This window comes from Podarcis muralis, chromosome 15, assembly GCF_964188315.1.
Source record: "Podarcis muralis chromosome 15, rPodMur119.hap1.1, whole genome shotgun sequence".
NCBI classification, from domain to species: Eukaryota; Metazoa; Chordata; class Lepidosauria; order Squamata; family Lacertidae; genus Podarcis; species Podarcis muralis.
Genome location: NC_135669.1, coordinates 39,784,269 through 39,793,999, shown reverse-complemented (window position 1 = coordinate 39,793,999; position 9,731 = coordinate 39,784,269). Strand labels below are relative to the sequence as shown.

Sequence of the window (9,731 nt, the reverse complement as noted above, 5' to 3'; positions counted from 1 at the left end):
AAGAAAAAAAGAAACACTTCATTTGAATCAATGTCTTAATTCCTGATGACAGGCTTTGTTGTCTGGAAGCATACCAGTTTGAATCCATAACAAACAAACACAAAATGGGGTATTATTCCCCTTACTGTGCGAACAAATATTTTCCAAACCATAGAAAATAACTTACATATGGGGAGGGAGGGAAGAGAAAGAGAAATATAAATAAATAAAAGATGAAGAAGAAAGGCGTGACAACCCAGAAGAGAAATCAAAACTGGGAATTCAAGCGCTGGTACAGAAACAGACAAAACACGATTTTGCTTGCACGGGGGGAAATGTTGGCTTCTGAATCCTCCAGGATAATGTCAAGTATGCTCTAAAATATTAAAGTACGCTTCTCCCCTACCCCCCAAAACAGAACTGTTAGAACTATAGTTTACCCCACACAGAGCTACACTTCCCAGCGCCCTTAGGAAACTACAGTTCCAAATATTCAGCTTCTCCTGCCCCAGGTTGGTGCTATAGGGGCCCATTTCAACATTACAGCTTCAGCACAGAGGATGTCAAGATGGGCTTCCTTTGGGATATGCCCCACTCAGCAGTCAGAATGTTTTAGAATTCTTGGGGCTTCCTATCACAGTCGCCGTATCCAACCTCCCGTCTCCAGTGGCAGCAATTCCTAAAAGCAATCATTCATTTATTTGCCTGCATTATTGACAGGGAGCCTTCTAGGGAGAGCCATCGCAAGGCAATGGGCAATGCAAACGTAAAGTCAATAGGATGAAAAGTTACAAACGTCAATAGGATTTAAAAGACCCCAAAAAAGAAGAAAGAAAGATAACCAAATGCAAAATACAGAACGGAGCCAGCAACAGATTAACTAAAGTCCCATAAAATCAGATGGCTTGACAACAAAAACCCTTGGGTTGGCCCAATACATTTTGCTGTGAGGTGAAAGGACAAACGTTACATCAATAGCGGTGATGACAAGGCATCCTCCCCTCCACCAGAGGGCAGCATGCTAGCTTGGGAGGTGCAAGACACACACAGCTCTGTCTATTCCATGCCCCTCAGTACCTGCCTCATGCTGCCTAACAGTAGGGCCAGTCCTGTCTGTCCAACAAAGGGGTGGCTGGTTAAAGGGCAGGAAAGATGCTTTAATTTTTTTCAGTCAAAGAGCCATCCTCATTATTTCGGCAGGCAGGGTTTTAAAGGCGCCACCAAAAATTGTCGGAGCCTCTGTGATGTCTTCAAAATGTTGGCAACCCTAATAATCCGAGTTGACAAGCGGCCGTTGTTGCTGTCCTTTTTTGCGCAACGGATGAAGTTCTGAGCCAGCTCCATATTTTAATATTCTTTGATTTCACTAATGCAAGACAACGGCAAGGCGTTTGTTGTCTTAAAAGACTTTCTCCAGACATGTTGAAAAGAATGAAGCCTTTGGCGAAGCATGTGAACAGCACAGCTTCAATGACCTGGTGCAGATGCAACACTGAGCCTGAGGGACTCTTGAACTCCTCCTACCTGGCGTGCCTAAGAGTGAATCTCCTGTACTGCCCGCACCCCGCAAAAAAAAAAAAAAAAAAAAAAAACACCACTGACGTTAACCGCTAATGACATGCTCTGTCTTCCTGGTTCAAATCTGCCCCCAGTTCAAATTCTACCCTCTCTGCACAGTAACCATATTAACCTACCTTACAGGGTTGTGGTAAGAACTGCCAAAATAATGTACATAAGGTACAGGGAATCTGCGGCCCTCCAGATGTCACTGGACTACAACTCCCATAATCTCTTACTACTGGCCTTGCTGGCTGCTGGGAGTCCAGTGACATCTAGAGAGCCACAGGTTCCCCTTCCCCAATGTGCATTTAGAAATCTGAACTCTCAGAGGAGCTCTAGAAAAGGTATGGAGAACTTCCTCGTTTATTTCACAGCTCTCTCCCTGGGAAGAGCAAAGCAGCAGCAGCAAAGGGCTCTATGTGAGGGTGCAAGCACCATGTGCACATTTTGCACTATGCTTTGGTTTACTAATGCAAGGCAACAGTAGGGTATTTGTTCCCTTAAAAACAGAGACTTTTGTATGGAGTTGGGGGGTGGTAGTGGTTAGCTTTAACCACAGCTAACATCGGTGTCAGCGGATTCCTTAACCCCAGTTAAGTTGGAGATGGAGCAAAGTGAGTCCTGATGTTACACATGGACTGGCTCAATATACACAGACTTGGAGTGTGTGTGTGTGTTGCTTAATATTTACAGAAGTATAGGATCCCAACAACTTTTTTAGAAAACATTTTACCATGTTTCTCTGGTGATCTTATTTGTGAAACATCAACACTGCTAGGATGACATCTGACTGTCTGCAGCTGAGAGATCTGCCATCTTGCAAGGCTTTTGGAGGGCCAGAAACTCAAAGACTGCAGCCTTTAAGACATAATATACCTGTATGCTCCTGTGCCTTGATTTCAGCTAAATCCATTCAACAGGTTTCCACTTTTCCCCACAAGAATAAAACCAAATAATAATGCCCACTTTTATCCCAAAATTGGCATGTACTTGGCACTGGACAGGGCAGTTCTGGGTTGAAAAGGACATAATAAATGCCTTCTGCCAGATTCAGAACCCTCAACACAACTTCTACATTCACTGAAGCCTGAGCACACACACAAAGGCCATTGTTGAAGCCCATATTACAATACATTATATTGAGGAAGACATGGGGAACCTGTGGCCCTTAGATGTTTTGAACTACAGCTCCCATCATCCTTGACCACTGTCCATGCTAGCTGATGGGACTGATGGGAGCTGGAGTCCAACAACATCTGGAGACTGCAGGTACCCCATCCCTGAATTAGGTTATTGTATTAATATTATGGCTAGCCCAGCCTTATTTGTTTTTTAACGTTGTTTGTTTTTTAATGTATCTGTTCTGTTTCATGATTTCTTTGGTAACAGTGCAATACAGTGCTACCTCGGGTTACATACGCTTCAGGTTACAGACGCTTCAGGTTACAGACTCCGCTAACCCAGAAATAGTACCTCAGGTTCAGAATTTGCTTCAGGATGAGAACAGAAATCGTGCTCTGGTGGCGCAGCGGCAGCTGGAGGACCCATTAGCTAAAGTGATGCTTCAGGTTAAGAACAGTTTCAGGTTAAGAATGGACCTCCGGAACAAATTAAGTACTTAACCCGAGGTACCACTGGCACGATTTCGGTTCTCATCCTGAAGCAAAGTTCTTAACCTGAAGCACTATTTCTGGGTTAGCGGAGTCTGTAACCTAAAGCGTATGTAACCCGAGGTGCCACTGTACTTCCATAAGAGACAGCCACTTTGAGGAGAAGCCCGTTTGAAGGAGAAACCAGTTCCAAACGTTTTGCTGCTGCTGCTGCTGCTATGGCAGGATGGCGAGGGAAAAACCACCAAAAACTAAGTTCTACTCAGAGTCGACCCATTGAAATTAATGAACTGAAGTTAGTCATGCCCATTACTCCCAACTGGCTTACTCTGAGTAGGATTGGGACTGGATAAAAACTTGAACAACAAATGCGATCCCACATTTCACAATTCATAAGCCATACCCTGCACCACTTGGGATGATTTCATCCCATTTCCCTTCTTCAAAAATGCACCATTTTCTTTCTTTTTTTATTTAAAGATGACTTTTATACCTCCCCACCCACCTTTTCCCCTGCGGGTGAGGAGGGGGAAATGAAGGGAAAGTTGTTGAAATAAACAGCTTCCTCCCCCCCCCCCTTTTTTTGTGCATCATAGATTAACACACCACACTTCAAAAAATAAAATAAATCTCCCGGGCTGTTTGCTGTGCCCAACCGTTACCAGAGCCCTTTGAAGCAAATCTAAATGGGATATTCCATTTGCAAGTAACACTTTGGTAGTCAAAAGATCTTACTCTGAGGGGGATTTAATGCAAAACCACTCAGACTGGAGAGAGACACACCATCAGAAAGGAGGGCCAAGAAGTGTTTCCAAGCCCATGTAACACCATTATGGAGGGTGTCGGCTTAGGAACTGTCATAAACACTTCATAATCACTCAGACACAAACCGGGTTGCCTGGAGCACATTAGTTTATTAAGTGCTGAATAGGTGTCCAGCAGAACAGAGAACTAAAGCACAACTCTATAGATAAAAGGGGGAAGTTTGCACGCACTATTAAGAGGCTTGGGGCATTGGGGGGCTTTTTGGGTGAGCGGGAGGGTTTCTAAATATAGAAATCTAAAAGGGAAGCACCTCTGTACAGTTACCAAGAACAGATAATAAGACAAAACTCCTCATCTATAGATACCTAAAGTGTATCTTATCACAGGAAGGGGGCATGGATTACTTTGGTGGCTTTTAAATACTAATCAGGGGAACCCCAAGGCTTATTATCTGTAGGAGTGATGCTGTCAGATTGGGCTTTGGGACAGAGGTCTGAGGTCCCTAACAACAGAATGAGCAGGAGGGCTGGCAAATCACAGCAAGGCTTTTTAAAGTAAGTGAAATAATGTGCACGGCCAGCTAAAACTGGGGCCTCCAATAAGGCCATTTAAGTCCAGAGTCCAAACCTGCCTAACTGTACCACCAATCACAATAGACTGGCATTCCTGAAATGGCTTCTACACCACTACTGACCTTCCTCCACAAAACACAGCTGCGGGATTATGTCCGACTCTCAAATCATGAGGCTTGATAGTGAAGACCAGAGAGGCTGGGCCATGTAGATCAATGGAAGGGGGTGGGGAACCTGTGGTCTTCCAGGTGTTGTTGGACTCCCAGTTCCCATCAACCAGCATGGCCAATGGTCAGGGATGATGTGAGTCCAACATCTGGAGGGCCACATGTTCCCCACCTTTGAAGTAAATTGACCCTAAATCCTAAAACACACTCTGTTGCATGCAAGGGGGTTCCAAACGGACATGAGAAAGGTTGTTCTGAAGGTGGAACCTTTGCAGCCCATCAACTGGAAGAAACAGCTCCTGAACTAGGGATGGCTCGGAATTTATCAGGAGCTCCTCCAAGGGAAGACTGAGCACACATTGAACAAATGGTCCTGAAAAAGACAACTTGCCTGCCAGCTTCTCCTGCCAACACATAGCCATAAGGGAGCACATGGTGTATTCTGAGGCACACTCAGTGTACACAGGGCAACTATCTGCCCTGGGTCTAGTAGGAAAACAGGAACACAGAAACCCCAGCAATGTGCAGAGGTTCTTTAGCTGGCAATGTGAAAATGATTTTATTGCTGGACTGTAAGGATGGGGAAGAAATCTGATTCAGTTTGCATTTAATGGTTAATCTACTTAAATTTCCACTTCCTGAAACTGAAATGTAGTCGGCCTTTGAAGTTCTAACTTCTCTGAGTTTTGCAATGCAGCTCTCCAGCTAAATAGCACGCAAAAAAATGCATACACCAGGGGAAAGTGTGCAGAAAAATCCATATATGAGTAAAAATAATACATTTTCTGTTGTGGGTGGGGGTAGATCTTGAAAAACAAAAACAACCATACATATAAGGAGAGATCGGCACTAAAATACTGAGGGTTTTCATGAGGCCATAAAAAAAACCCAGCAGATTGTTTTGCAAATGTGTAGAGCTTAACTTAAGACTACAAAAATAAGAAAACAAGAGAAATAGAAATTGACAGATTCTGCCACCCTCCTGCAAAAGAAGCTTCTCCTCAAGTGCCAGCACATGACACAGAATCTGTTTAACATCATCCCTGCCTTCCCCCGTCTCTGCTGCAAACCATCTTCCAAAGTTTGTTGCCACCAAAGCTGCTGATGCAGGTCTCCTGTTCTTAGCTCGGTATCATAGCGACACCTAATGCCCGGTCCCCAAAACATCACTCTTTGTGACAGCACAGCACTCAAAGGATATAAAGACACTCGTTCTCGTTTGACACACCTGACAAAATATTATGAAAAGCAGTAACTGATTGAAGAACATTAAAATAAAAAAATAAAAACCTGCTGGGTTAATCCAGAGGCTTATATATATCTTTTTCCTTTTACAGGTTTTTATTGATTTTTATACAAATGCAAATGCAAGAACCATTAAACACTTACCTAGCAGTACATATAAGAGTGTTTGTTCTATGAACTGAATTTAGCCATTAGCTTACTCATTCAATGTTCACATATATTACTTAACATAACCTCTCCCCTGAGAAGATTGAATGGTTGGTGTAACAAGGTCTTGATTGTGGTCATTAACTTACTCTAAGTCACAAACGAACAATCACACCCTAGACCAGTGTTTCCCAACCGGTGTTCCGCGGCACACTAGTGTGCCGTGAGACGTTGCCTGGTGTGCCGTGGGAGGGAGGCGGGCGAGTCGGGCGGCGAGAGGCGGGGCGGCGGCGGCGAGGAGAGGCCGCCCAGCGCGGGGCTCTTGCCGTCTGCCTGCCTGGCTGCCTGCGTGGCGCTGACGTCACGGGGCTGTAACGTGCCCCACATAGGGACACGCGGGGCGGCGAGCGAGCTCCCTCCCACATCCCATCGCCGGCTCTGCACCAGGCGGTAGAGCTCGGCGAAGTCGCCGCGCTGGAAGGCCAGCAGCGTGCGCGCCTTGGCCAGGCTTTCGCCCGCCTGCGCCTCCAGGCACGGCGCCTCGGCGTCGGGCGGCAGCGAGCCCAGGAAGCGGCCCAGCCGGCCGGGGTCGCCCGCCTGCAGCAGCGCCTCGCACCCGCACGAGACCTGCTCCGCCGAGAAGCGCGGCGAGCGCGGAGGATCGGGCGCGGCGGAGGCCAGCCCCGCGCTTGGAGAGGACGCACAGCCGTCGCCAAACCTGATCCTCCTCCTCCTGCTCCGCCGCCGTCCTCTGGCTCTCGGCCGGGAGGAGCCTGCGGCGACGGGGCGGGCGCCGAAGTTGGCAGAAGTTGGCGCGCCTCCTCGGCAGCGCCTTCGTCCTCCTCCTCCTGCCTCTGCTCTCCTCCGGCGGCGGGGGCGCGCCGCCCTCCCCGGCCGGGGGGCTCGGCGGGGCCCGCGGGGAAGGCCGCCATGTTCGCGGCGCGCGGGATCGCGGCCCCCCTCGCCCGCCTCCGGCCCGCTCCCCTCCCCCTGCGCACTGCCCTAGCCGTGCGGGTCTCCTCCCCCTGCGCCGCCGTCCCCTTTCCACATCCTAGGAGCCGCGGTCCGCCTACCGCCCCCGGGCCGCGGCGCGGCTCCCAGCCCGGGCTGGCCTCCGCCTCCTGGGATGCGCGCCCACCCCCGCGGCCCCCCAAACTTCGGAGCAACTCTCCAGACGCTTCTCCCCCGCCTCGGTCTCCCTCCTTTCCACTTCTCTTTCCCCCTTCCTTCCCTCTTTCTTTCTCTTTCTCTCCCACCCGCCTTTCCTTCTATTAACTTTCCTTTCCCCTCCCTTCGTCCTTCCTACTTTTACTCCTGGGCTCCTCCCCCCTTTGCGCAGCCACAAATCAATCTCTCTCTCTTTTTTCCCCTCTCTCTCTTCTTTGCTCAGATGCAAAAAAGCGCCGCTTTTTGGAAATCCGGACTGCTGTCCCCGCTGAAACGATACTTTAAAAAAGGAAGAACCCACTGGCTCTTATTTCTGTTTAAAGCAGTAGATCCCGAACTCTTTTGGCCCACTGCCCCCTTGGTTCCACATCCCCCAGTGTCCCCTATGCTTACTCTATAGAAAGCATTACAGGGGTTAACGCGGCTCGCTAAGGAAGATATTAATAGAATTCTGCATTTGGGGGGAGACCCTAACAGTCATCTACCATTACCTTCTATGCTGTTACTATTTTTTATTTTTTTTTACATATGTAAAAAGTGACCTTTCCCCATCTGGCATGGTGGTGTGCCTCGAGATTTTTTTCATGAAACAAGTGTGCCTTTGCCCAAAAAAGGTTGGGAAACACTGCCCTAGACCAACCCCAACCTCTCTCACCGCCAAAGGAACACAAGCGAATAGCAAAGAGAACCTTCACAAGCAATGCTGACACAAAACCCCACACGTACATTAAGCAAACTAGAAACATAGCCACCCAACCCCATCCCCACTCACTATTTCCCTCTCCACCTTTCCCCCTTTTCTTTCTAATGTAACACTAATGTCTCAACAAATGAAACTGATCTGTTGAAAATGTAACTCGAAAAGGTAGACATTGCACATACCTTTGTAAACCAAGAAAACTTTAATAAAACATGCTTTAAAAAAAAAACTTATGCTGAGGAAAGGGGTCCATGTTTCTTGGGAGGAATCTCTTTTTATTATACCTTTAATCCCTCTCCTGTGTCTGGTGAGATTCTCAGAAATTGCTGAAAATCCAAGATATAGCCAAGATATGTTCAGGGGTATTTCAGACTGGTTGTTCCATTGTTGAGCTACAGTGGTACCCCGCAAGACGAACGCCTCGCAAGACGGAAAACCCGCTAGACGAAAGGGTTTTCCGTTTTGGAGGCGCTTCGCAAAACGAATTTCCCTATGGGCTTGCTTCGCAAGACGAAAGCCCATAGGGAAATCTCCGGGACAGCGGGGAAGCGCAGCGTGTCTTCCCCACTGTCCTCGGACCCCCTCCCGCCGCCCGGCATCGGAACGAAGCTCCGATACCGGGCGGGGGGGCGGGGACACCTTCTCCCGCCGCCCACCATCGGAACGAAGCTCCGATGCCGGGCGGGGGGGCGGGGACTCCTTCTCCCGCCGCCCGCCATCGGAACGAAGCTCCGATGCCGGGCGGGGGGGCGGGGACTCCTTCTCCCGCCGCCCGCCATCGGAACGAAGCTCCGATGCCGGGCGGGGGGGCGGGGACACCTTCTCCCGCCGCCCGCCATCGGAACGAAGCTCCGATGCCGGGCGGGGGGGCGGGGACGCCTTCTCCCGCCGCCCGCCATCGGAACGAAGCTCCGATGCCGGGCGGGGGGGGCGGGGACACCTTCTCCCGCCGCCCGCCATCGGAACGAAGCTCCGATGCCGGGCGGGGGGGGGGCAGGGACACCTTCTCCCGCCGCCCGGCTTCGGATGGCTTTCCTGAAGACTTGGGGTGGGAGGAGGGTTTGCCTTCCCACCGCCAACCTTCAGAATGCTGTTCTGAATGTTGGCGGTGGGGAGGAAAAACCCTCCTCCCACGCAAGCCCCGGGAACAGAGGGAAAGCACTGCGCGCCTTCCCCTCTGTTCCCGTACCTGTCCTGAAGGCTTGCGGTGGGGAGAAAAGCCCTTCTCCGCACCGCCAGCCTGGCAAGCAGTTTCCCTAGGAACGCATTAATTGATTTTCAATGCATTCCTATGGGAAACTGTGCTTCGCAAGACGAAAAACTCGCAAGAAGAAAAAACTTGCGGAACGAATTAATTTCGTCTTGCGAGGCACCACTGTATTGCTAATTTTGCCGCATTAAGAAGTCTTCTAAGTTATCTGTGCTGCAAGCTGGAGCCCAAGTCTATGTCTAAAGATGGTAGGTCTAAGGCAGAATTTGGAGAAGGAGGTTGGCTTGTAATTGCGGGTTTAATGGAGAATACTTAATTCCAAAAGTTTTTAACATTCAGAGAACCTCCTTTAGTGCTTTTGCTTGGCTGGAGTGTGTTTCAGCTATGAACATGCCTCTTTGATTGCCTAGACAGTGAGGTGTGTATGTGTGTATAGAAATCCCATGGCTCAGATGCAAAGCCTGTATCTTCTGGGAGTTGTGTGTTCAGTTTTGTGAACCCAAATACTTTTTAAATTATTATTACAGCAGGAATTTTACCTCATCCCTGATTTTATCATTCTACCTTGAATTTTATTTTCATTGTAGTACATTTCTCATACACCACTTA

The 9,731-nt window shown here is 48.9% G+C and overlaps 1 protein-coding gene across 1 annotated transcript in view; it reads right to left on the bottom strand.

The window, feature by feature from the left end:
• BCAS3 (BCAS3 microtubule associated cell migration factor) overlaps positions 1-9,731 on the bottom strand; it is a 457,979-nt gene that overhangs the window by 438,694 nt on the left and 9,554 nt on the right.